The sequence below is a fragment of the Pristiophorus japonicus genome, chromosome 9 (genome assembly GCF_044704955.1).
Source record: "Pristiophorus japonicus isolate sPriJap1 chromosome 9, sPriJap1.hap1, whole genome shotgun sequence".
Taxonomy (NCBI): Eukaryota; Metazoa; Chordata; class Chondrichthyes; family Pristiophoridae; genus Pristiophorus; species Pristiophorus japonicus.
The window spans coordinates 222,823,655-222,844,671 of NC_091985.1; the positions used below are offsets into that span (position 1 = coordinate 222,823,655).

General features: G+C 47.0%; 1 protein-coding gene and 1 pseudogene across 3 annotated transcripts in view; one reads left to right on the top strand and one right to left on the bottom strand.

Moving 5' to 3' along the window:
• The window catches only part of LOC139273796 (zinc finger protein 585A-like), a 280,327-nt pseudogene extending 261,499 nt beyond the window's left edge, over window positions 1-18,828 (bottom strand).
• A 352-nt stretch (window positions 18,829-19,180) lies between these two features.
• The window catches only part of LOC139273772 (zinc finger protein 3-like), a 101,350-nt gene continuing 99,513 nt past the window's right edge, over window positions 19,181-21,017 (top strand). For all 3 annotated transcript variants that reach the window (XR_011595344.1, XM_070890845.1, XM_070890846.1), the window contains exons 1-2: window positions 19,181-19,295; window positions 20,678-20,849. The gene's annotated coding sequence lies outside the window, so the exon portion shown is untranslated. The remainder of the gene's footprint in view (window positions 19,296-20,677; window positions 20,850-21,017) is intronic.

Genomic DNA, 21,017 nt, shown 5'->3' on the forward strand with positions numbered 1-21,017 from the left:
CCCTTCAGAATTTTGAATGTTTCAATGAGATCACCTCTCATTCTTCTAAACTCCAGACTTTTGGATTACCTTTGATGTTGGTTGCCATTCTATTCTCATACCCTCTCTTTGCCCCTCTTATTTTCTTCTTCACTTCCCTTCTGATCTTTCTATAGCCTATTCTCAGATGTATTAGCAACCTCACATCTGTCATACATGCTCTTTTTCTGCTTGATCATGTTCTCTAGGTGTTTCGTCATCCGGGGAGCCTTGACTTTAGTTGCCCTACCTTTCCCACCAGTGGGAATGTACTCAACTGTACCTCAACTATTTCTTCTTTAAAGGCAGACCACTGTTTCATTACAGGTTTAAACTAGCTTGGCAGGAGGATGAGAACCTGAAAATAGATTCAGTAGGAGAGGAGTAAAGCTGTAGTTAGAAAGCAAAAATAAAGAAAGTGAGTTTGAAAGAGGGGAAACAAGCAGGAAAAAAGGGTAAAAAAACAAACTTAAAGGCACTTTGTCTAAATGCACGTAATATTTGTAACAAAATAGATGAGTTGACGGCACAAATTGAGACAAATGGGTACGATCTGATAGCCATGAAAGAGACGTGGTTGCAAGGTGACCAGGACTGGGAATTAAATATTCAGGGGTACTTGACAATCCGGAAGGATAGACAGACAGGAAAAGGAGGTGGGGTACCTCTATTGGTAAAGGATGGAATCACTGCAATAGTAAACGATATTGGCTCAAATGATAAGGGTGTTGAAACAGTTTTGGTGGAGATAAGGAATAATAAGGGGAAAAAGTCACTGGTGGGCATAGTCTATAGGTCCCTTAACAGTAGCAACTCTGTTGGTCGGAGCATAAACCAGGAAATAGTGGGGGTTTGTAAAAAGGGAACAGCAATAATCATGGGTGATTTTAACCTCAATATTGATTGGACAAATCAAATTGGTCAGGGTAGCCTTGAGGAGGAGTTCATACAGTGCATAAGGGACGTGTTCCTTGAACAGTATGTAATGGAACCAACCAGGGGGCAGGCTATCTTAGATCTGGTCCTATGTAATGAGACAGGATTAATAAACAATCTCCAAGTAAAGAATCCCCCTGGAATGAGTGATCATAACATGATTGAATTTCAAATTCAGAAGGAGGGTAAGAAAGTTGGATCTCTAACCAGCATACTAAACTTAAATAAAGCAGACTATGAAGGTATTTGGACTATGAAGCGCATTTGGAAAGCAGTGACAGGATCGGTCCAAGTCAACATGGATTTATGAAAGGGAAATCATGCTTGACAAATCTTCTGGAATTTTTTGAGGATGTAACTAATAGAGTGGACAAGGGAGAACCAGTGGATGTGGTGTATTTGGACTTTCAAAAGGCTTTTGACAAGGTCTCACACAAGAGATTGGTGTGCAAAATTAAAGCACATGGTATTGGGGGTAATGTACTGACGTGGATCGAGAACTGGTTGGAAAACAGGAAGCAGAGAGTCAGGATAAACGGGTCCTTTTCAGAATGGCAGGCAGTGACTAGTGGGGTTCAGTGCTGGGACCCCAGCTATTTACAATATACAATAATGATTTAGATGAAGGAATTGAGTGTAATATCTCCAAGTTTGCAGATGACACTAAACTGGGTGGCGGTGTGAGCTGTGAGGAGGATGCTAAGAGGCTGCAGAGTGACTTGGACAGGTTAGGGGAGTGGGCAAATGCATGGCAGATGCAGTATAATGTGGATAAATGTGAGGTTATCCACTTTGGGGGCAAAAATACGAGGGCAGAATATCATCTGAATGGCGGCAGATTTGGAAAAGGGGAGGTGCAACGAGACCTGGGTGTCATGGTACATCAGTCATTGAAAGTTGGCACGCAGGTACAGCAGGCGGTGAAGAAGGCAAATGGTATGTTGGACTTCATAGCTAGGGGTTTTGAGTATAGCAGCAGGGAGGTCTTACTGCAGTTGTACAGGGCCTTGGTGAGGCCTCACCTGGATTATTGTGTTCAGTTAAGATCTCCTAATCTGAGGAAGGACGTTCTTGCTATTGAGGGAGTGCAGCGAAGGTTCACCAGACTGATTCCCGGGATGGCAGGACTGACATATGAGGAGAGACTGGATCGACTAGGCCTGTATTCACTGAAGTTTAGAAGGATGAGAGGGGATCTCGTAGAAACATAAAATTCTGATGGGACTGGACAGGTTAGATGCAGGAAGAATGTTCCCGATGTTGGGGAAGTCCAGAACTAGGGGACACAGTCTAAGGATAAGGGGTAAGCCATTTAGGACTGAGATGAGGAGAAACTTCTTCACTCAGAGTTGTTAACTTCTGGAATTCCCTACCGCAGAGAGTTGTTGATGCCAGTTCATTGGATATATTCAAGAGGGAGTTAGATATGGCCCTTATGGCTAAAGGTCTCAAGAGGTATGGAGAGAAAGCAGGAAAGGTGTACTGAGGTGGATGATCAGCTATGATCTTACTGAATGGTGGTGCAGGCTCGAAGGGCTGAATGGCCTACTCCTGCACCTATTTTCTATGTTTCTATGTATGAGGGCAGAGTTGGGTAAAGTGGACTGGGAAAATTGATTAAAGTTTAGGACGGTTGATGAACAGTGGTGTATATTTAAGGAGATATTTCACATCTCTCAAGAAAAATATATTCCAGTGATGAGGAAAGGGTGTAAGAAAAAAGATAGCCATCCGTGGCTAACTAAAGAAATAAAGGACGGTATCCAATTAAAAACAAGAGCATACAAAGTGGCCAAAATTAGTGGGAGGACAGAAGACTGGGAAGCTTTTAAAAGTCAGCAAAGAACGATTGAAAAAATGATTAAGAAAGGGAAGATAGACTATGAAAGTAAACTAGCACAAAATATAAAAACAGATAGCAAGAGTTTCTATAGGTATATAAAAAGGAAAAGAGTGGCTAAAGTAAATGTTGGTCCCTTAGAGGACGAGACCGGGGAATTAGTAATGGGGAACATGGAGATGGCAGAAACTCTGAACAAATATTTTGTATCAGTCTTTACGGTAGAGGACAAAACAATATTCCAACAGTGGATAGTCAAGGGGCTATCGGGTGGGGAGGAACTTAACACAATCACAATAAGGAGGTGGTACTCAGTAAGATAATGGGACTAAAGGCAGATAAATCCCTGGACCTCATGGCTTGCATCCTAGAGTCTTAAGAGAAGTAGCGGAAGGGATAGTGGATGCATTGGTTGTAATTTACCAAAAATTCCCTGGATTCTGGGGAGGTCCCAGCAGATTGGAAAACTGCAAATGTGACGCCCCTATTTAAATAAGGAGGCAGACAAAAAGCAGGAAACTATCGACCAGTTAGCCTAACATCTGTGGTTGGGAAAATGTTGGAGTCCATTATTAAAGAAGCAGTAGCAGGACATTTGGATAAGCAAAATTCGGTCAGGTAGAGTCAGCATGGATTTATGAAGGGGAAGTCATGTTTGACAAATTTGCTGGAGTTCTTTGAGGATGTAATGAACAGGGTGGATAAAGGGGAACCAGTGGGTGTGGTATATTTGGACTTCCAGAAGGCATTTGACAAGGTGCCACATAAAAGGTTACTGCACAAGATAAAAGTTCACAGGGTTGGAGGTAATATATTAGTATGGATAGAGGATTGGCTAACTAACAGAAGAGAGTTGGGGTGAATGGTTCATTCTCTGGTTGGCAACCAGTAAGTAGTGGGGTGCCGCAGGGATCAGTGCTGGGACCCCAATTATTTACAATCTATATTAACGACTTGGAAAAAGGGACTGAGTGTAACATAGCCAAGTTTGCTGATGATACAAAGATGGGAAGAAAAGCAATCTGTGAGGAGGGCACAATAAAAATCTGCAAAAAGACAGACAGGCTAAGTGAGAGGGCAAAAATTTGACAGATGGAGTATAATGTTGGAAAGTGTGAGATCATGCACTTTGGCAGAAAAAAATCAAAGAGCAAGTTATTATTTAAATGGAGAAAGATTGCAAAGTGCTGTAGTACAGCGGGACCTGGGGGTACTTGTGCATGAAACACAAATGGATAGTATGCAGGTACAGCAAGTGATCAGGAAGGCCAATGGAATCTTGGCCTTTATTGCAAAGGGGATGGAGTATAAAAGCAGGGAAGTCTTGCTACAGCTATACAAGGTTTTGGTGAGGCCACACCTGGAATACTGCGTGCTGTTTTGGCTTCCATATTTAAGAAAGGATATACTTGCTTTGGAGGCAGTTCAGAGAAGGTTCATTAGGTTGATTCCGGGGATGAGGGGGTTGCCTTTTGAGGAACAGTTGAGTAGTTTGGGTCTCTACTCATTGGAGTTCAGAAGAATGAGAGGTGATCTTATTGAAATGTGTAAGATTATGAGGGAGCTTGACAAGGCAGATGCAGAGAGGATGTTTCCACTGATGGGGGAAGACAAGAACTGATCTTAGAATAAGGGGCCGCCCATTTAAAACAGAGATGAGGAGAAATTTCTTCTGAGGGTTGTAAATCTGTGGAATTCGCTACCTCAGAGAGCTGTGGAAGCTGGGACATTGAATAAATTTAAGACAGAAATGGACAATTTCTTAAATGATATGGGGTTATGGAGCTGAGTCGATGATCAGATCAGCCATGATCTTACTGAATGGCGGATCAGGTTCAAAGTGCCGTATGGCCTACTCCAGTTCCTATTTGTTCCGTTCTTATAACCGGTTCCAATGCCCCAGGAATCTAAAGCCCTTCCTCCTGCACCATCTCTCCAGCCACGCATTCATCTGCTCTATCCTCCCATTTTTGTACTCACTCGCGCGGGAGTAATTCGGAGAATAGAAACATAGAAATTTACAACACAGAAGGAGACCATTTCAGCCCATCGTATCCGCATCGGCCGACAAAGAGCCGTATTGCCCTTGGTCAGCAATCCTAAAGGTTACATGTAAACCTATGAACAATGACGGAAAGGCAAAGAGCACCTAGGCCAACCAGTCCGCCTCACACCACTTATACTGAAAACATCTACACTTCACCCCAACCCGAGCCATGTGATCTCCTGGGAGAGGCAAAAACCAGATAAAAACTCAGGCTAATTTTGGGAGAAAAAATCTGGGAAAATTCCTCTCTGACCCATCCAGGTGATCGAAACTAGTTCAGGAGATCACCCTGGCCGTATTCTATTCCCTGCAGTACTTACCATTATATCTGCATCGTCCAACAAAAGGTCAGTCTGTCTGATCCCAATTACCAGCTCTCGATCCGTAACCCTGCAGGTTACTGCACTTCAAGTGCCCATCCAACCATCTCTTAAAAGTGGTGAGGGTTTCTGCATCCATCACTCTTCTAGGCAGCGAGTTCCAGATCCCCACAACCCTATGCGTAAAGAAGACCCCCCTCTCCTCAAATCTCCTTTAAATCTTCCACCAACAACCTTAAAACAATGCCCCTCATAATAGATCCCATCGACCAGTGGAAATAGACCCTTACTATCCACTATGTCCCCCCTCAATATTTTGTACACCTAATGAAGTCTCCTCTCAACCTCCTCCGTTCCAATGAGAACAAACCCAGCCTATCCAATCTGTCCTCATAACTAAGATTCTACATTCCAGGCAGCATCCTCGTAAATCTCCTCTGCTTCCTCTCTAGTGCAATTACGTCCTTCCCATAATATGGTGGGCAGAACTGTACGCAGTACTCCAGATGTGGCCTAACCAAAGTATTATACAATTTAAGCATAACCTCCCTTTTATATTCTATGCCTCGGCCAATAAAGGCAAAGATTCCGTATGCCTTAACCACCTTATCCACCTGGCCTGCTACTTTCAGGGATCTGTGGACAAGCACTCCAAGGTTCCTTTGTTCATCTACACTATTAAATGGCCTACCGTTTAATGTGTATACCCGTTCCTTATTAGCCCTCCCAAAGTGCATCACCTCACACTTCACTGAATTAAATTCCATTTGTCACTGTCTGCCCCTGTCTGCCCACTTGACCAGTAGATTGATATCCTCCTGCAGCCCATGACTTTCCTCTTCATTATCAACCACACAGCCAATTTTATTGTTGTCTGCAAACTTCTTAATCATACTCCCTATATTCAAATCTAGATAATTGATATATACCACAAAAAGTAAGAGACCTAGTACTGAACTCTGTGGAACCCCACTGGAAACATCCTTCCAGTCACAAAAACATCCATCAATCATTACCCTTTGCTTCCTACCTCCAAGCCAATTTTGGATACAACTTGACACTTTGCCCTGTATCCCATGGGCTTTAACCTTCATGATCAGTCTACCATGTGGGACCTTATCAAAAGCCTTGCTAAAGTCCATATATACTACGTCGTATGCACTACCCTCATCAACTTTCTTGGTTACCTCCTCAAAAAAATTCAATCAGTTTAGTCAAACACGATCTTCCCTTAACAAATCCGTGCTGACTGTCCCTAATTAATAATTGCCTTTCCAAATGCAGATTTATCCTATCTTTCAGGATTTTTTCCAATAATTTTCCCACCACTGAGGTTAGGCTGACAGGCCTGTAATTACTCGGCCTATTCCTTTTTCCCCTCCGAGGTCCTTTTTTTTATAAAAATCTCTTTTCTAACTCCCTAAAATCTGCCTATAGGACCTCATCCCTCTTTGTACCTATGTCGTTGGTACCAATATGGACCATGACCTCTGGCTGTTCACCCCTCAGAATGTTCTGCAGCCGCTCAGTGACATCCTTAACTCAGGCACCAGGGAGACAACACAACATCCTGGAGTCACGTATGCGGTCGCAGAAATGCCTGTTGGTTCCCCTAACTATCAAATCCCCTACCACTATTGCTCTCCCACTCTTCTTTACCCCCCCCCCCCCCCCCGCCCCCTCAGTACAGCTGAGCCACCTGTGGTGCTGTGGATTTGGCTCTGGCTTTACTCCCCAGAGGAATCATCACCCTCACTGGTACTCAACAGAATATTGGTTGGAGAGTGAGATGCACTTAGGGAACACCTGCATGACCTGCCTATCTGATGGAATAAAAGCCCACAGTCAATAACAGTCCGCAAGTCTCGTGTTTGCCCGGGGTAACTGGCCACCATCTTGGACAGAGAGGGATCAGGGTGCCTGCGCGGCCATCTTGCTCGTGGCTTTCTCCCCGACAGGCTTGGGTTACAGCACCTCCACGGCCATCTTGGTACAGGAGCAGCGAGTGAGTGGGGCTTCAACGTCCCAGTGACCAGGAGAGAAAATCATTGCCTCATTGATTTTATTCTCACTTTGCACACAGCGGGTGAAGAACTGAACCCAACTAGAGCAGAGGGAGGGAGAAAACTGAGGATGGAGGAAATAAATGTTGGAGATGGTGTGATGGGTTTGGATTTCAGCACAGGGAGGAGGGAGAGTGTGTGGGATGGGGATTTACAGCTTTGGGGGAACAAGAGAGGAAAGAATGTTCCATAGCAATTAGAATTGTCTGTCCTCAATTTCTATCCTACACTTCCAGTGCTGACTTTTGTAAACCCATTTTACAGGATATTAGATGAGCATTTGCAGATGGGAAACTCGAACCAAACGTGATGTCAAGATCTGACAGAGTCACTCCATTCATCAGGACTTGAATATTATTGGCCTTTCAAAGTAGGAGAAATGTTTGTTTGTTCTGTCTGTGGGAAAAGATTTCAAACATCAGTGTGACTGGAAAAGCACCGAGACACACAAACCCGAGTGAGTGTGTTCCAGTGCACTGACTCTGGAAAGAGCTTGAACCAGTTACACAGCCTGAAAAACCATTCACAGCAGGGAGAAACCGTACACATGTTCAGTGTGTGGACGAGGCTTTAACTGATCGTTTAACCTGGAGAGACACAAGGACACCCGCACCACAGAGAAACTGTGGGAATGTGGGGACTGCGGGAAGCGATTCAGATCCCCCTCCCGGCTGGAAACTCATCGGCGCATTCACACTGGGTAGAGGTCGTTCACCTGCCCCATGTGTGGGAAGGGATTCACTCGTTCATCCAACCTGCTGATACACCAGCAAATTCACAGTGGGGAGAGGCCGTTGATCTGCTCAGTGTGTGGGAAGAGATTCACTCGTTCATCCCACCTTACTTCACACTAGCAAGTTCACACCAATAAGAGGCCATTTAAATGTTCTGATTGTGAAAAGGGCTTTAAAAGCAGAAATGATCTGATGAAACACCAACGAGTACACACCGGGGAGAGGCCATTCACCTGCTCTGAGAGTGGGAAGGGATTCACTCAGTTGTCCAACCTGCTGAGACACCAGCGAGTTCACAAGTGACTGCAGGGGTTGGATTCTGCTGTTATTTTTGCCATTAATCACATCCAGGACTGAACCATGTTCACTCGGACCATTGGGGTTTGTTGCTGCTGATGTAATTAATCCTTATAACTGGGCTGGAGTTTAATTTTCTGGATATCACAGAATCATAGAATGGTTACAGCACAGAAGGAGGCCTTTCGGCCCATGCCGGCTCTCTGCAAGGGCACTTCAGCTAGTCCCCCGCCCTTACCCCGTAGCCCAGTTTCAGGGACTTATCCAATTCCCTTTTTGAAAGCGATGATTGCGTCTAGCTCCACCACCCTTGCAATCAGTGCTTTCCAGATCCTAACCACTCGCTGCACAAATTTTTTTCTCATGTCGCCTTTGGTTCTTTTGTCAATTATCTTGAAGCTGTGTCCTCTGGTTCTTGACCCTTCCGCCAATCGGAACAGTTTCTCTCTACTCGGTCCAGCCCCTCATAATTTTGAACACCTCGATCAAATCCCCTCTCAACCTTCTGTTCTAAGAAGAACAACCCCAGCTTCACCAGTCTATCCATGTAACTGAAGTCCCTCATCCCTGGAATCATTCTTGTCAATCTTTTCTGCACCCTCTGTCAAACAACTGTTAAATAAATCAGCTTTGTTTCCTACATACAGTGAGTTGATTCCTTGATTTCTCCAAGAGGAGACTAATTGATGTCCTGTTACCGACTGTTCCATTTTTGAACCTTTTCTCCTTTGTTAAAGGAAGACTTGTATTTATAAAGTGCCTTTCACCACCTCAGGAATTCCCAAAGCCCTTTACAACCAATGAAGTAACTTTTAAATGCAGTTGCTGCTGTAGTGTCGGAGATGCAGCAACAAATTTGCACACAGCAGGCTCCCACACACAGCAATGTGATAATGACCAGATAATCTGTTTTAATGATGTTGGTCGAGCGATAAATGTTAGCCAGGACACCAGGGAAAATTCCCACTTACTTGGAAATAATGTCATGAGATATTTTACGCCCACTTGAGGGGTCAGATGGGGTTGAATGTCTCATGTGAAAGACGGCACCTCTGACAGTGCAGCGCTCCCCCTCTACTGTATTGGAATGTCGGCCTAAATTTTATGCTCCAGGCTCGGGAGGTGGACTTGAACCGACTGACTCAGAGACTAGTGTGCTACGCCTGAGCCACGACTAACAGCTCATTGCTCTGGAATATTTCAGTTCTCTTACCATCGGTTACTCTCCTGGACAAGTCCGAGCTTCCCATACCTTCCACAGTACCTCTCCCAGCCTTAGGATCCCGGGAAGGTATTGGTAACATACCTGTGTACCTGCCCTGGGAGTGTTTGATGGGACAGTGTAGGGAGATCTTTATTTTGTATTTAACCTGTGCTGTTCCTGCCCTGGGTGTGTTCAATGGGACAGTGTAGAGGGAAGCTTTCTCTGTATCGAACCCCTGCTGTACCTACACTGGGGTTTTTTTGAGACAGAGTAGAGGCATCTTTATTCTGTATTTAACCAGTGCAGTGTCTGCCCTGGGAGAGTGTAGAGGGGGCTTTACTCCATATCTAACCCGTGCTGTAGCGTCCCTGGGAATGTTTGATGGGACAGTGCAGAGGGAGCTTTATTCTGTATCTAACCTGTTCAGTCCCTGCCCTGCGAGTGTTTACATAAGAACTCGGAGCAGGAGTAGGCCATTCGGCCCCTCGAGCCTGCTCTGCCATTCAATGAGATCATGGCTGATCTACCTTAACTCCACGTTCTTGCACTATCTCCATATCCATTGATTCGCTTAATATCCAAAAATCTAGCGATCTCTGCCTTGAATGTACTCAACAACTAAGCATCCACAGCCTTCGGTGTAGAGAATACCAGAGATTCACCAGTGAAAAAGTTTCTCCTCTTCTCTGTCCTAAATGGCTGACCCCTCATTCTGAGACTATGACCCTTTGGGTTCAAGACTACCCAGCAAGAGGAAAGATCCTCCCCCTGTATCTACCCTGTCAAGCACTGTAAGAATTTTTTTATGTTTCAATGAAATCACACCTCATTCTTCTAAACTCTTGAGAATATATGCCTTGTCTACTCAATCTCTCCGCATAGGACAATCCCCCCCATCCCAGGAATCAGTCTGGTGAACCTGGCCGTGAATATGGGTTGAGGAATTCACATGGAGGCTTCATTTAAGGTTTCATTACCCCTGAACAAAGTTTCCATCAGGGCCTCGATGCAATCATCCACGATAAGCTCATGGGTGGGAAGGGCCTTGTTTGCAAGCCAACGGACATTCTGGAGGGAGATGTGGAAGGGTTCGGTGATGGCTGCCCCACTATCTACGTCCACAGGGTCAGCGCTGGGGGCGGGGGGTGAAGGGGGAGTTGGACGGGGAGGAGATTGGCAAGATTAGCCCCCAGTGGCCCACTGGGTGGGAAGGTCGGCAAGAGAGTAGGATGGGACTGTTGGTCTTGCTGCTCCTGAGGAGGCAGCGATGAGTGTCTCGATGGGCCCTTTGGAGGATGCTGAGAGGGGCACCAAGGGAAGCTGCAGGCTTGTTTAGGAGGGAGTCAAGCCTGGGACAGCGGCAGGAGAGTAGGAAGGTCAAAGAGTAATGAAGGATTGGGTAGGGATTTGGGAGGGCAGAGTATCCAAAAGAGAGGACATGAAAGGAGGTGCGACAATAGGAGAGCGCGGTCAGGCAGGGATAGAGAGAAAAGGAAAAGGGGAAAAAGTTGAAAAGTATTGAATGACTCTGCCCGAGCATCAACCAAAGTGCACACATGAATGGACACGGGAAAAGCTCAGGTTACATCGGCCTTGTTACATGTGATAATTAATGGGATACATATTTCCTGGCAGCAGGTTGGAGACAATAGTGGGGAGACCAGGGTCAAAGTCCGAGGTCCCATGGAGGGACAAAGCTGGTGTAAGTAGGATGGGGCCGGCAGGGAGCATTGCCAGACCGCTGTCCAAATTCAGAGACAGGTGTAGCAGGCGAGTGAAGTCCAGAGTTTGAGGAGGGAGGTTGTTACTGTAGGAACGAGAGTCGGTGGTGGGAAAGGAAGCTGATGGCGAAATAGACGCAAGTTGCAGGTCACTGTAGATCAAAGTGGTGGAGAAAAAGTAAAACCACAAGCCAGCGAGCAGCAAAGCTGGAAACCAGTAGAACGAGTCACCGGACAGCGAGTGAAACAGCTTAGTTATAGGCCAACAGCGCTGAAAAACCACTGGAACCAGTTCAGCAGACACACAGCCGCAGTATCAATTTTAAAACTTTTTTTTTTAGCAGCAAAGAGAGAGAGAGACGAAGCAGATAAATCTTACAATGTAGACCAGTTGTGGCCACGGCAGGGGGTGGTAAGAAAGGACTTAATTGATCAAGATAAGGTTCGCACATAGTAAGGAAGACTCCACTTGGTAATAACTCTTGGAAGCAAGAGACAAGTTGAGATAACAGCAGAATGTCTCTGTGTCTTATAGAAACAAGCAGGCAATTAGTAGCAACACACATGGTTAACTGAGGGACAAAAAAGGTATAAAGATAGACAAGTTCGGACAGTCCAGAGCAAGAATCCGGGAACAACACTCAACAGAAGCACAGACCAGGGAGCGACCCTTGAAGGAACAGTGTCAGGACCGGATTGATCACCCGGGATGTATTGGATAACAGTGTATTTTGAGTGGCAAGGAACACCTTTTGTAATGCTTTGTCTGCAGAGTTGAGTTAAGCAGAGTGTTGTACTTTTCAAGTATTAAACAAACATTAACGATACTGTCATTTGTCTAGTGTGTAATTTGATATTTAACTCAGGCACTACTAGTCACATGACTAGCGAAATTGCCATTTGCGCAACAGTGGAGAGCACTGGTTCATACAATCACAGGACAGAGAGTGGAGAGCATCAGTTCATATAATCACAGGACAGAGAGTGGAGAGCACCAGTTCATACAATCACAGGACAGAGAGTGGAGAGCATCAGTTGATACAAATCACAGATCAGAAAGTGGAGAGCACCAGTTCATACAATCACAGGACAGAGAGTGGAGAGCATCAGTTCATACAATCACAGGACAGAAGTTGGATCATTGGTCTTTGAAATGATTACTTCTCATTGTGCCTTTTGATCTACCCAAGAATTGATTTAATGATTTACTGAGACAGCTAGAGACTGATTTAACTTTTCAATTACTCAAGTTCTGATTTTAAGTTTACTTATAATTAATCTATATATGAATCAATTTTGTTTCAATATAATTGATCTTGATTATACTGAGAGTACTATCATAGAATCCCTATTCTAGTATTCCCTATTCACTGTGTAAACTGAGTTTTTCCTGTGTCTATTTGCTGCCGCTTCAGACCCGAGCCATTCCCTTCTATTTCCACTTCCTTCTCCCGCTTTTTCTTTTCTCTCTATCCCTCCCTGACCAATCTCTTCTGTCGTCATGTCGCCTTTCATCTCTCCTCTCTAGGAAAATCTGCCCTCCCAAATCCCTCCCCTAACCCTTCATTACTCTCCGACCTCCCTACTCTCCTGCCACCGTCCCAGGCTCGACTCCCTTTGAGACAAGCCTGCAGCTTCCCTCTGTGCCTCTCTTGGCATCCGCCGAAGGGCCCAACGTGGCTCTCGTCACTGTCTCCTCACGAGCAGCAACCCCAACTGTCCCATCCTCCTCTCACCGACCTTGCCACCCAGCTTGGGGAGGGGGGGGGGGCTAACCTTGCCAATCTCCTCCCCGTCCAACTCACCCCTCCAATCCCTGACCCTGTGGATGCTAGCAGTGGATCAGCCATCACCGATTCTCTCTGCATCTCCTTGCAGAATGTCCGTTCACTTGCGGACAAGGCCCTTGTCATCCATGAGCTTATCGTGGATGATTGCATCGACATCATGGCCCTGACTGAAACTTGGCTGAGGGATGATGACACATTATCTTTAAATGAAGCCGCCCCTCCCTTCGGTGGTGTGGCTCTCATCATCAAATCCCACCTTGGTCTGTCCCCCGACTCCTCCGGCATTTTCTCCTCCTTTGAACATCTCACCTTATTCCACCCCTCTCACCTCATTTAAATTTCTCGTTCTCTATCGCCCTCCCAAGTAAGATTAAAATATTATCGCGGATATATCCTCACTGCTCTCCTCCCTCAGCACCAAATGACTTCTCATCCTCGGTGATTTCAACCTCCATCTCAATTCAAGTGAACTCCTCAACCCATACTCACGGCCTCCCACTTGACCTTGCCATTTCTCGTGGCCTCGATATTCCTACCGTGTCAATTACAGATAAGGCCATCTCTGACCATTTCCTTGTATCGCTCTCCACTCACATCCCCCGTCCCCCACCCAAATCTACTTCCTTCTGCATCCTCCCCGGGAAAATACTTTCTTCAAACTCTCTTACAACTGCACTTATCAACTCCAACTGTCCAGCCTTTGGCCCTCCTTTCACCATGACATTTCTGTAGCCACCGATCTGCTCACCCACACCCTCACTACCACCTTTGATGCCCTAGTCCCTGTTATTACTCTCTCTCTCACCCTGGCCATTCCCCCCGGTACAGCTCTTACCTTCGCTCCAAGTCCAAAGAGCGCAGACTTGAACAGATGTGGCAGACAAGTTGTTTAGCCATTCATCACGAGATCTGGCTCGACCACATAAAGCATTTTCAGGTCCTACTCTTGTCTGTAAAAACTGCTCACTGTTCCAGGATCATTCTGGAATGCAAAGCTAACCCCCAGCTACTATTCTCTACTGCTAACCGTCTCCTTAAACCCTTCTCCCCTGTCTCCACCACACTCACCTCCAACAAACTCATGGACTTCTTTGTCTCAAAGATTGAGACCATCCGATCATCTGCCTCTTCCAGTTCCCTTCCTTCCCCTCGCCCATGGGGGCAATGTTCCTCTGAGGTGCCCCCTTGCCCTAATTCTAAACTCGCATCTTTCTCTAGTTTCTCTCTGATCTCGCCACGCTCATCTTGTCCGTGCGACCCACTTCCTGCTCCCTTGACCCTATTCCCACTAAACTGATGACCACACAACTTCCTTTTCTAGCTCCCATGTTAGTTGACATTGTTAACGGTTCTCTCTCCTCAGGTACTGTCCCCTTCATGGTCTACAGAGCAGTAGTGAAAGCCGCCTTCCTATATGCTTCAGAGAATGGACCATGTACAGCAGGCACCTCAAAGCACTGGAGAAGGACCAATGCTGCCTCCGTAAGATCCTGCAAATCCATTGGCAGGAAAGGTGCACCAACGTCAGTGTTCTCGCTCAAGCCAACATCCCCAGCATTGAGGCATTGACCACACTCAATCAGCTCTAATGGATGGGCCACATTGTCCACATGCCCGATACTAGACTCCAAAACAAGTGCTCAACTCGGAGTTCCAACACGGCATGTGAGCCCCAGGTGGGCAGAGGAAACACTGCAAGGACACCCTCTGTGGAAGAAAGAATCTATGAATCTATGGCTTATGGTAAAGGGAAGGGTTAAATTCTGTTTTTGCTATATTTGAAGAAATAATAGGACTAGAACAACACCCACACTTTTTAGCCTTGAAACTTAGAAATGTAATTAAATGACTATCCGGTATTAAAAGGGAGTCTCCTGATATTCTGCTTATCAGACTGTGAACAGGGAGAAACTATGCCAGGACAGATAGAGTGTGTGCCTCCCGAGACGACCTTTGTACTCACGGAACTAATGAATAAGATTCCTTTTCTATTTCTGTATAAAGATAGGGACAATTTGCTTGTACAGGAGAGTTTTCTGCCTTGCTACGGTCCAAGCAGGCTCTCCGAGATATCTCGCTTTTTAAAAATAAAATTCTCTCGAAGCACGACTCTGAAAGCCTCCGCCTGAGTTAATTTAACTTAGAAATTTCCTCAAAACCTCCTTGAAAAAGTGCAACATCCCCATTGACAACTGGGAATCCCTGGCCCAACACTACTCAAAGTGGAGGAGAAACAACTGAAAAGGCGCCGAACACCTCGAGTCTCTTCGCCGGGAGCAAGCGGAGATCAAATGCCAACAGCAGAAGGAGCGCGCGGCAACCCAAGCACTCCACCCACCCGTCCCTTCAACCACTAACTGCCCCACCTGTGACAGAGACTGTAGGTCCCGCATTCGACTTCATTCACCTGAGAACTCATATTAATGTGGAAGCAAGTCATCCTCGACTCCGAGGGACTGCCTAAAAAGAACTGTCCCCCTCTCCTTCAAATCTGCTGTCATCACCCCTCTCCTCAAAAAAAAAATAGCTCTTGACTCCACTGTGTTTGTTAGCTTCCACCCCATCTCCAACTCCCTTTCCTCTCCAAAGTCCTTGAATGTGTTGCCTCCTCCCAAATTCATGCCCACCTTTCCCAGAATTCCATGTATGAATCCCTTCAATCTGGTTTCCGCCCTTGCCACAGTACTGAAACTTCTCTCATCAAAGTCACAAATTACATTCTTTGTAAATGTGACGAAGGTAAACTAACTCTCCTCATCCCCCTCAACCTGTCTGCAATCTTTGACACAGTTAACCACTCCATCCTTCTTCAACGCCTCTCCACCATCATCCAGCTGGGTGGACTGCACTCGCTTAGTTCCATTCCTATCTATCTAATCATAACCAGAAAATCTCCTGCAATGGCTTCTCTTCCCGCCCCCGCATCATTACCTCTGGTGTCCCCCAAAGATCTATCCTTGGTCCCCTCCGATCTCTCATCTATATGCTGCCTCTTGGCGATGTCATCCGAAACATAGAAAATAAGTGCAGGAGTAGGCCATTCAGTCCTTCGAGCCTGCACCTCCATTCAATAAGATCATGGCTGATCATTCCCTCATACCCCTTTCCTGCTTTCTCTCCATACCCCTTGATCCCCTTAGCCGCAAGGGCCATATCTAACTCCCTCTTGATATATCCAATGAACTGGCATCAACAACTCTCTGCGGCAGGGAATTCCACAGGTTAACAATCCTCTGAGTGAAGAAGTTTCTCCTCATCTCGATCCTAAATGGCTTACCCCTTATCCTTAGACTGTGACCCCTGGTTCTGGACTTCCCCAACATTGGAACATTCTTCCTGCATCTAACCTGTCCAGTCCCGTCAGAATTTTATATGTTTCTATGAGATCCCCTCTCATCCTTCTAAACTCCAGTGAATACAGGCCGAGTCAATCCAGTCTCTCCTCATATGTCAGTTCTGCCATTCCGGGAATCAGTCTGGTGAACCTTCGCTGCACTCCCTCAATAGAAAGAACGTCCTTCCTCAGATTAGGAGACCAAAACTGAAAACACGGAGTCAGGTTCCACATGTATGCTGATGACACCTAGCTCTACCTCTTCATCATTTCTCTCGACCCCTCCATGGTCTCTAAATTGTCAGACTGCTTGGCTGACATCCAGTACTGGATGAGCATAAATGTTCTGCAATTAAATATTGGGAAGACTGAATCCATTGTCTTTGGTCCACGCCACGAACTGCGTTCCCCAGCCACTGACTCCATCCCTTTCCCTAGCATCTACCTGAGGCTAAACCAGACAGTTCACAACCTAGGCATCATATTTGACCCTGAAATGAGCATATGGCCACATCCGCGGCATAACTAAATCCCATCTATTTCCACCTCCGTAACATTGCCCGCATCTGCCCTGCCTCAGCTCACCTCCTGCTGAAACTCTCATCCATGCCTTTGTTACCTCTACTTACCTTGACTACTCCAACGCACTTCTGAATGGCCTCCCACATTCTACCCTACGTAAACTTGAGGTAATCCACAACTCGACTGCCCGTGTCCTAACTCGCTCCAAGTCCCGATCACTGATCATCCATGTGCTCGCTGACCTACATTGGCTCCCGGTTAAGCAACGCCTCGATTTCAAAATTCACATCCTTGTTTACAAATCCCTCCATGGCCTCGCCCCTCCCAATCGCTTATCTCTTTCAGCCTCACAACGCCACGTGATATCTGTGTTCCTCAAACTCTGCCCTCTTGAGCATTCCTGATCAGAACTGTTCCACCATCGGTGTCCGGGCCTTCAGCTGCCTGGGCCCGAAGCTCTGGAACTCCCTCCCTAAACCTCTCTGCCTCTGGACATTTCTTTCCTCCTTTAAAGACTTTGCTTAAAATCTACCTCTTTGACCAAGCTTTTGGTCATCTGCTGTAATTTGTTCTTATGTGCCTCGGTGTCAAATTTATTTGCTTTGTCTTGTAACACTGCAAGCACCTTGGGACATTTTACTATGTTAAAAGTGCTATAAAAATAAAGTTGTTGATGTTGTTGATAGCAATGGGAGCTCGTACAACCGGAGCTCCCATTATTATCAATGAGAATACTAGATGTTCATTGGTGGTCCAGGTCCACATTATCCCAGGATATGAATATATACCTGGAAGACCATGTTCCTGTACATTGCACTGCGAAAATAGGACTCCGATCACAATCCTATGTTCCTCAGAGTCCACCAGTTAATTTTGATTAAAAAATTCCGGTCGGAGGCATTCGCCCGAAAGAAGCCTCCGACCGCAATTTCCTCCCCAAAGTATTTGTTTAATTTCTCTGCCATTTCCTTATTCCATATTATAATTTCTCCTGTCTCAGCCTGTAGGGGACCCACATTTACTTTTGCTAATCTTTTCCTTTTTAACAATACTATAGAAGCTTTTACAATCTGTTTTTATGTCTCTCGTTAGTTTACTCTCATTCTATTTTCCCATTTCAGTTTCTTGGTCCTCCTTTGCTGAATTCTAAAATGCTCCCAATCCCCAGACTTACTGCTCTTTTTGGCAACATTATAAGCCTCTTCCTTTGATCTACAACTATCTTTAACTTCTCTTGTTAGTCACAGTTGGACCACCTTTCCTGTGGGGTTTGTGTGCCTTAAAGGAATGTATGTTTGCTGTAAATTATGTATTAATTCTTTAATGCGAGGCATTGCTTATCTACTTTCATACCTTTTAATGTAGTTTCCCAATCTATCTTAGGTAACTCACCCCTCATAGCTAAAAAGTTTGCTTTGTTTAAATTTAAGACCCTAGTTTTGGATTTAATGAAATCACTTTCAAACTTAATGTAACATTCTATCATATTATGGTCATTCTTCCGTTACCAGCACATCCCATGTACAAATAAACAAAATAAACAAGACTCACTGTTAAAAGTTGTTGCTGTTAATAATCACAAATCACTTTTTACAAATCACTCCATGGCCTCGCCCCTCCCGATCTCGGGAATCTGTTGCAGCCCACAAGATGTCTGCACTCCTCAAATTCTGCCCTTTTGACCATCCCTGATTATAATCGCTCCACCATCGGTGTCCGGCCCTTCAGCTGCCTGGGCCCCGAGCTCTGGAGCTCCCTCCCTAAGCCTCTCCGCCTCTTTCCTACTTTCAGACCCTCCTTAAAACCTACCTCTTTGACCCAGCTTTTGGTCATCTGCCGTAATTTCTTCGTTTGTAGCTCGATGTCAAATGTATGTGTTGTGTCCTGTAACACTGCTGTGAAGCGCCTTGGGACGTTTTACTACGTTAAAGGCGCTCTATAAAGAAAAGTTATTATTAATAGTGCAGGAGTGAGGGATTCAGTGAGCTGGGAGTCCGGCGCAGGCGCACTGCGAGTGGTACCGCCCCTCAGCACCGACGCGACCAGGAACGTCGAGGGCGATATGGGCGGGGCTGTTACGTCACCCGCTCGGCGTGCGTTGAGGCGGTTTAACGGTTTTCAAATCAGGAGCCACGTGACCCCCGAGCTGCCCAGCGCGCCTTCAACACAGTGGGCGGGGCTCTGTGGCGCTGCCGACTCCTATTGGTGGGCGTGGCTGACAATCTGCTGCGTTCAGCCAATAGACGGTCCGGACTCTCTAAGGGTCATTAATTTATGCAGCGAAGGCGCTCCGTGGCGGCACTGCCCATGCTTGGTGCCGCCCTCTCCACCCCCAGTCCCCGGATGCCAAGCAGTTTGCTATAACCAGCAGTTGGACAATGTGGGGAACCGGGGGCCGCAGGGAACCGGACTGATGGTGTGTGGCTGGGGCCGGGGCAGAGCGCTCGGCCGGCGGGCAGGGAGGGTGCGGTGAGTCTGTGAGGGAAAACACCGGACTGAACACACAGCCCCGGAGCTCAGGGTTTGGGGACATGCGGGAGATAGACTGAAACTTCCAGTGAGCTCAGACAGTGTGTAACCCGGGGGCCCAGTGAGATCAGACAGTGTGTAACCCGGGGGCCCAGTGAGCTCAGACAGTGTGTAACCCGGGGGCCCAATGAGATCAGACAGTGTGTAACCCGGGGGCCCAGTGAGATCAGACAGTGTGTAACCCGGGGGCCCAGTGAGATCAGACAGTGTGTAACCCGGGGGCCCAGTGAGATCAGACAGTGTGTAACCCGGGGGCCCAGTGAGCTCAGACAGTGTGTAACCCGGGGGCCCGGTGAGATCAGACAGTGTGTAACCCGGGGACCCAATGAGATCAGACAGTGTGTAACCCGGGGGCCCAGTGAGATCAGACAGTGTGTAACCCGGGGGCCCGGTGAGATCAGACAGTGTGTAACCCGGGGGCCCGGTGAGATCAGACAGTGTGTAACCCGGGGGCCCGGTGAGATCAGACAGTGTGTAACCCGGGGGCCCGGTGAGATCAGACAGTGTGTAACCCGGGGGCCCGGTGAGCTCAGACAGTGTGTAACCCGGGGGCCCGGTGAGATCAGACAGTGTGTAACCCGGGGGCCCGGTGAGCTCAGACAGTGTGTAACCCGGGGGCCCTGTGAGATCAGACACTGTGTAACCCGGGGGCCCGGTGAGATCAGACAGTGTGTAACCCGGGGGCCCGGTGAGATCAGACAGTGTGTAACCCGGGGGCCCGGTGAGATCAGACAGTGTGTAACCCGGGGGCCCGGTGAGATCAGACAGTGTGTAACCCGGGGGCCCGGTGAGATCAGACAGTGTGTAACCCGGGGGCCCGGTGAGCTCAGACAGTGTGTAACCCGGGGGCCCGGTGAGATCAGACAGTGTGTAACCCGGGGGCCCGGTGAGATCAGACAGTGTGTAACCCGGGGGCCCGGTGAGATCAGACAGTGTGTAACCCGGGGGCCCGGTGAGATCAGACAGTGTGTAACCCGGGGGCCCGGTGAGATCAGACAGTGTGTAACCCGGGGGCCCGGTGAGATCAGACAGTGTGTAACCCGGGATCCCGGTGAGATCAGACAGTGTCTAACCCGGGGGCCCGGAGAGATCAGACAGTGTGCAACGCGGGGAGGATGGGCCCAGTGAGATTAGTCAGTGTGTAACCCGGGGAGAATTCTGGTGATTTTCTGTAAGTCCAGACGGGCGGGACAGGAATCTGAAGAATAGGATAAAATCAAACAGAAATACTGGACATATACTTTTCTGAAACATTGGAAAAACACTTTACACTACATTCCACTTCACAACATTAATATTCTTCTAATTTTCTGCCCTGCCAGAATTAGATCTCCCGGTGAATGGCGGAGTGATTGAGAAAGTTCCACAGCTGGAAGGAAACAGGGATTGTGGACTGAGGAACAACAGCAGGTGAACCAGCACAGGATTGTGAGAGCACCAACCAGTGAGCCCCTTCCGATTGAAAGCGCTTCAATAGATCGACTGGGGAGGAAGGTAAGAGAAAGTGCCATTTACTCAGATACACACCGGTCCTGTAGACAGTACACACAGGTTACAAGGTAAGGCAGGAAATGAGACTGGGAGAGTCTGACCACCGAGCACAATTATCCAGCATGAGGCCGTGCAATGGGATGTGAAGTGAGATCACTTTCTGTCTCTAAA